Below are 6,321 nucleotides of genomic sequence, written 5' to 3' on the forward strand. Positions count from 1 at the left end.
AGCCATTGTGGTCTTCTCGCCGGTTCATCCATCGTGCGTCGCCTGATGCCCTAGAAAGGCTTGTTCGATGATGACCAGGTCGCCTTGGCGTTGTCACTTCCTGTCCTATATACCCTGCCCCCCCCCCCCCCCCCCCACTGTGCTCCCATTGTGCTTGTGCTTTATCCACTCTTAGTTAGATTCTCCCCCCTTCTTCCCGGCCGCTACATTATTAAAGGACAGAAATTATTCATCTAATATTTATTATTTATATTGATACAAGGAGGTCGTCCGTGGGGAGCAGGTCTCATTTTCAGCTTCATCTTTTGTAAACAGGCCGTCGGAGGGGCGACAGTTCCTCTGATTTAAAGAGACAGCCACGCTTACGGGGAGTGATGCCTACCTAGAACTCAGATGGCGTGGGGGGGGGGATCAATTTTTAATTTTGCCAGGGTGGAATTTGCATTGACTGGAGCTCAGATTGAATAGAGGAGGTTGGAGACAGGTGAGTTTGAGGTGTAGGGATGGGAGTAGCTAAGAGAAGTGGTTGGAGACCTCCTGACCTAAGGACACAATGGATCTAGATCTACTATCCGGCATTCATTTCTTAAAGGAGATGTTAAAAATGTAGAAACAGGATATGCAATATATTATATGAAATGAACGAAATTTGAAAGCGTAATATTGCTGATATAGCAATACATTTTATGGGAAGTATATTAGTTATTGACAACAAAGTGTAAAAGCTGCAATCAGCAATATTCGATCGGCACTTCGTTTTGATTCAATTATCCTTTGATTGAGTCTCAATGTCTCATGAATTTGTTTTGACCACTGGCCATTGCTTTAGATCAAAACGCATGAGAACCATTAGACTCAATCAAAGGATAAAGTTGGGCGAACATCAATTGCTGATAGCAGTTTCAAATATGATGTAAATATCACCTTAGCACTCCAGTAGTGATTAAGCAGTTATTTCAGAAAAAAGCAGAAAAGGGGGTAAAGGAATGTGGATGGTTCTCTTGTCATAAAAACTTCCAAACAACTGAAATCCTTGGCAACAAACAAACGCAGGCCTCGGTAAAAAAGTGAGCCACTTCTCCAGTGTCGAGAACCAAGGCCCCAGGCGACGCATGGAGGGAAGCATTTTGTTCGTCACCCTAGCTTAGAACAGACAGGCAGCATGCATGTCGAGGCCAGACAGCTCAGTGTGTGTGTGTGTGTGTGTGTGTGTGTGTGTGCGCGCACATGTATGTGTGTTTGTACAACAGGACACGCGTGTCCACACCTCCGACACCCAGCATGAGCGTCTTACCAAGACAGAACAAAATAGCTTTTCAGAGAGAATAATGTAGGACAACATCATGTCGTCTGGCTCGATTTATATTTATATATTTCACATTGCGGGCCCCGTATTAATTTTACAACAGTGTTTTAAAGTAAAGGGGAGGGGGGAGAAGCAATGCTGTGTTCAAAACTCCAGTCAGCAGTGGAACACGAGAACACACACAGGGATCCGTTATGCAAATGAAGGAAAATAAATGTCAAACAATGGTGAAGAATTGATGAGGACGGCGAACGTTCGTCAGTCTGCTTCTGAGAGCACGCGCTGACTGAGGGGACAAGTGACGTCGCCTTTTCAAAGAAAAGTTTCCCGCCGATGTGACTTGTGGATCAGTTTTAATGCCCTACTCTGGCGAATCATGTCACTCTCTCTCCCCCCCCCCCCCCCCCCCCCTGTTTTTTCGGCGGTACTCCTCGATCTCCTCCACTCTCTGTCTCCGCGTCCCATCCCTGACATCCCAAACAGATGCACGTGCATATGGCGCGCCAGGACCCAGAAAACCAGTGCACGTGGAAAATAAACTACAAAAAAAGAAGACCTCAGCAGTGTGTGTGTGTGTGTGTGTGTGTGTGTGTGTGTGTCTGTGTGCGCGTGCGAGCGTGTGTGTGTGTGTGTGTGGGGGTCCCATAAAAGATTGATGACAAACGTCTCTAATCCCGCTACCGCATTGTCAAGGCGAAGTTATAAAGCACACATTGTAAATGGACTCCTTCCTGCCCGACTAAATCCTTTCTGGGTTGCTTCGGGGGTTAGTGTTTGTAGTGGTGGTGGTGGTGGAGCGGACAACAGGGCCTGTTCTAGTGTGGCACCAAACAAGCTCATAGTGTGAGCAGTGGAGCAGCACTCTGTGGGAATGCATTACTACCTGTCCCCCCAGTGCTGCTGTCTGGGCGCGACCGGCTCTAATGTACAGGCCTGCGAGTCCCCCTCTAATGTACACCCCTGTCACATCCACAGCCCCCCCCCCCCCCCCCCTCCACCCCACTCCCCTTGTCAGCGTGTTGATGTGCACGTCAAAATTTGACCAAGCTAAAGTGACAGCCGCCCTCCTCTCCCCACAACCCCCTCCTCCCCCTTCTCTGCTGCCTCCCCCCTCCCCCCTGCAACCCCCCATTCCTCCTTCTCTCTCCTCCTATAGTCCCTTCCCTCCTTGGTTCCCTCGCTCCTCCATCATCTCCTCCACCCTGCTACGTCAGGTCTGGCTCTGCAGCCCCAGCTCCGGCTCCATGCCTTTCAAACGCGGGGGAGACTCTGTATTTATACCTAACCGCAGGCGAGAGGGTGGTGGTGGTGGTGGTGCTGGTGGGTAGGGGATAAAACAATATGAATGGTTGGTGTGTGGATCCTCATAATATTAGCTTTGGCTGTGGGGTCCTCTGCCATAAATATCCCCCTGGCCTGTGATTGCCACGGCCAAGCGACAAGAAGGATCCACCATTTTTGAAGGGAGTGGGAAAAAAAAAAGAGAAAGTGGTGATATGAAAAACGGGTGGAGGAGGTGGAGGAGAAGGCTGGTGTTGGAAGAGGAGCGGGAGTGGGGGGTGGAGGGCGGTGGGAGGGGGGCAGTGGTGATGTACCTATTCAGTCTTTCATCTCCTATCAAGTCACCCAGCCACTCGTCACCCCAACCCACCACCATCCACCCACCCCCCCACCCTCACGCCCCGCCCCGGCCTCCTCAGTTCCCTCCAGCGCAGAGAAATGAGTGGCATAAGTCTCCCATGCTTTTAGCTCTTGTTGAAGGGGGGGGGGGGGGAAATACAAATCTCAGTGAAGCAAAAATAATGACTCTTCTCACCACTTCACTTGCGACTGGCGAAACTCTCTCTCTCTCTCTCTCTCTCTCTCTCTCTCTCTCTCTCTCTCTCTCTCTCTCTCTCTCTCTCTCTCTCTCTCTCTCTCTCTCTCTCTCTCTCTCTCTCTCTCACTCTCTCTCTCTCTCTCTCTCTCTCTCTCTCTCTCTCTCTGTCTCTCTCTCTCTCTCTCTCTGTCTCTTTGCGCGCTTCTCCATTCCAGAGCCTCTTCGATCACGGAGGATATTAAGTATGACTTATTTATCTTCTTGGCGGAGAGGTGCGGGCGACTAAGAGGGGAGCCATGGATCAGGAAGGTATAATGTAGGGATCCCCGACACTCACTCTCCGCCTCGGCATTTGATGTCTTATTCTCTGTGACAGACAAATTTCCACACACAGTAGGAGTTTTGTGTGTGTGTGTGTGTGTGTGTGTGTGTGTGTGTGTGTGTGTGTGTGTGTGTGTGTGTGTGTGTGTGTGTGTGTGTGTGTGTGTGTATGTGTGGTTTTGCAAATAGAGAGAAACATAGAGAGAGAGAGAGAGAGAGAGAGAGAGAGAGAGAGAGAGAGAGAGAGAGAGAGAGAGAGAGAGAGAGTGAGAGTGATGTGTGGCAGAGACATGGGTCAAACTAAATTGTTAAGGTCAATTTTGTTTGGGTGGAAGTTTGGCAGCTCCCGAGATGGATGCAATTTTTATTTATTTTTGCTGTGATGTGTGTTATCTGCTGTGTTTGTGTATGCCCTGTGACTCCCCGTCCCTGGTCCATGATTCCTTTTCATGCCAAAGTTTGATGAATCGTTCTGCGCACACTCCCACTGTTTACTATTTTCCTCTGTTGCCTTTTCTGAGCTTGCGTTAATGTCTTACCTGTCCACTAGAGGGACTTGGTCTCTCCACCAGGTGCAATTTTCTTGTCATGACCTTTTAATCTTCATCAATGTGTGACAAGTCTGGCTGAGTTGGAACTTTGTCTATACTGGGGAAAAAGTGTATTGGGTTTCATTAAACAAATACTGCACCCGAAAAAAAAATATATATATACATCGGCATAACAGAAATACTCATGTTATAAAATTGATAGAAACGTATTAAAACAATGTATGCAAATTCGATAGCATAAATGAGTATTGTAACATTTTCTTTATTTGGATGGTCTTTCCTCTTATACCGACAATCTCAGGGTCATCACTGTTTGGTACAACATTGCACGCAAAGTTCAGCTCAGTTCTTCTCATCCTACTTTCTATTCCCGCCAACAGCAACCTCAAACACGCAACGACACTCCCCCCCCCCCCCCCCCCCCCCATCTGCGTCCCCAACTGCTGCTGCACAATTAAAGAGAGATGAGCCGGGCTGTTGGTTTATAGAAAAAGACGAGGAGTGATAAAACATAATGTGGTTTGTGTGTCACCATCAATTTACTGCACGCTGAAACTTTTAACAGCGCCGATAAATAATTCCACCGGAGTAGATGAAGATACTGGAAGAGGGGGTGGGGAGTAAGTGGGTGGTGTTGTAGGGGGTGGGTGTGGGGTGGGTGTGGGGGCTCTGTGTGGGGAAATAAGTACGAGAGATGGAGGCGCGGAAACAAAGACACCGGGACATAGAGATAGAGAAAATTACATTGTTATTCATATCTACGTGTCTTTGTTACAAGTGGCAGAACGAGCGATGTGAAAACTTCAAGGCGCGCAGTTTCCTCGTGGGTGATTCGCGGTGGTTCAAAGAAAGTAAACAACTGTTTTTCTGTGATGCACACTTTAGTCTCGCTTGAGGGAAAGTTGCCTTCGCTGACGCGGTTGCTAATGTGGCACACTTTGCCGCTGCCCGAATGGGTTGAAAAACGCAACATTTTGGATGGATCTCAGGGTGTTTTTTCCTCGCACCAATCAGCCAATCAGAAAACAGTACCACCTCATTATTGACAGGGGATACTACGGTCGACGCCTAATGAGGGAGGAACTATTTGGTTCATAGGAATGATTACAAAGGTTTGGGGATTTTTTGGGAAGGAGAGGCATTATCAAACAAACAATCTTAATTTAATATTTGAATTTTGTTGACCATTAAATGTGTGTTTATGTGTGTGTGTGTGTGTGTGTGTGTGTGTGTGTGTGTGTGTGTGTGTGTGTGTGTGTGTGTGTGTGTGTGTGTGTGTGTGTGTGTGTGTGTGTGTACGTGTGTTTTTATGTGTGTGTGTTTTAGTGTATGGTGGTGGGGGGGTTATCTACATTCTCCCAAGTCCATTTGGATGAAACAGTCTTCTTGAATGACTAGCCTACATAGTAAACAGTAGTAAATTGTGCATCTAAAATATAATCCAAAATACACCCAAAGCAAAATCAATTGAAGGGTATGTATGCCAATGGGAAGGAAAATAACTCAAACGTGGAACAAAGCACAGTGCTGTGGTTGAGGAGGAGCAGACTCGCAGTACAGTTTACCCTTTAATGTTTTACCTCGTGGTCCAGGAATGAAACACATGTCAAAGCTCGTATTACAGCAGCTACATATCTCAGAGAATACATGTGAGAGGCGCATACAAATTGTTTATCTAAATAATCTCAAGTGTTTCTTCTTAAATCTGGGAATTGAGTTCCGGTAAAAAGGAAGAAAATAAATAAAGGAAAATAAATGCCTTCAGCGTTGTTGTTGTTATTTTTTCAAAGTAAAGATCTCACATCTCACAAGTAGACATGCAGGGCAGGTGCACACACCAGGTAGATCAGTGTGTAAGGATTAAAGAAAAGTACACATTCTCTCATCTCTCTATACCTTCCATGGCAGAGAGAGACAGAGAGAGAGAGAGAGAAGAGAGAGAGAGAGAGAGAGAGAGAGAGAGAGAGAGAGAGAGAGAGAGAGAGAGAGAGAGAGAGAGAGAGAGAGAGAGAGAGACAGAGAGAGAGAGAGAGAAGAGAGAGAGAGAGAGAGAGAGAGAGAGAGAGAGAGAGAGAGAGAGAGAGAGAGAGAGAGAGAGAGAGACATGACATGCTTTGTACAATAGTAACAAATAGCAAAGTAAGCACACGTGGACCCATGAAAGTGAACATGCACCTCTAACACATACACATACACATACACACTCACACACACACACACACACGCACACACACACACACACACACACACACACACACACACACACACACACACACACACACACACACACACACACACACACACATACACACACACACACACAG

The sequence above is a fragment of the Gadus morhua genome, chromosome 3 (genome assembly GCF_902167405.1).
Source record: "Gadus morhua chromosome 3, gadMor3.0, whole genome shotgun sequence".
Taxonomy (NCBI): domain Eukaryota; kingdom Metazoa; phylum Chordata; class Actinopteri; order Gadiformes; family Gadidae; genus Gadus; species Gadus morhua.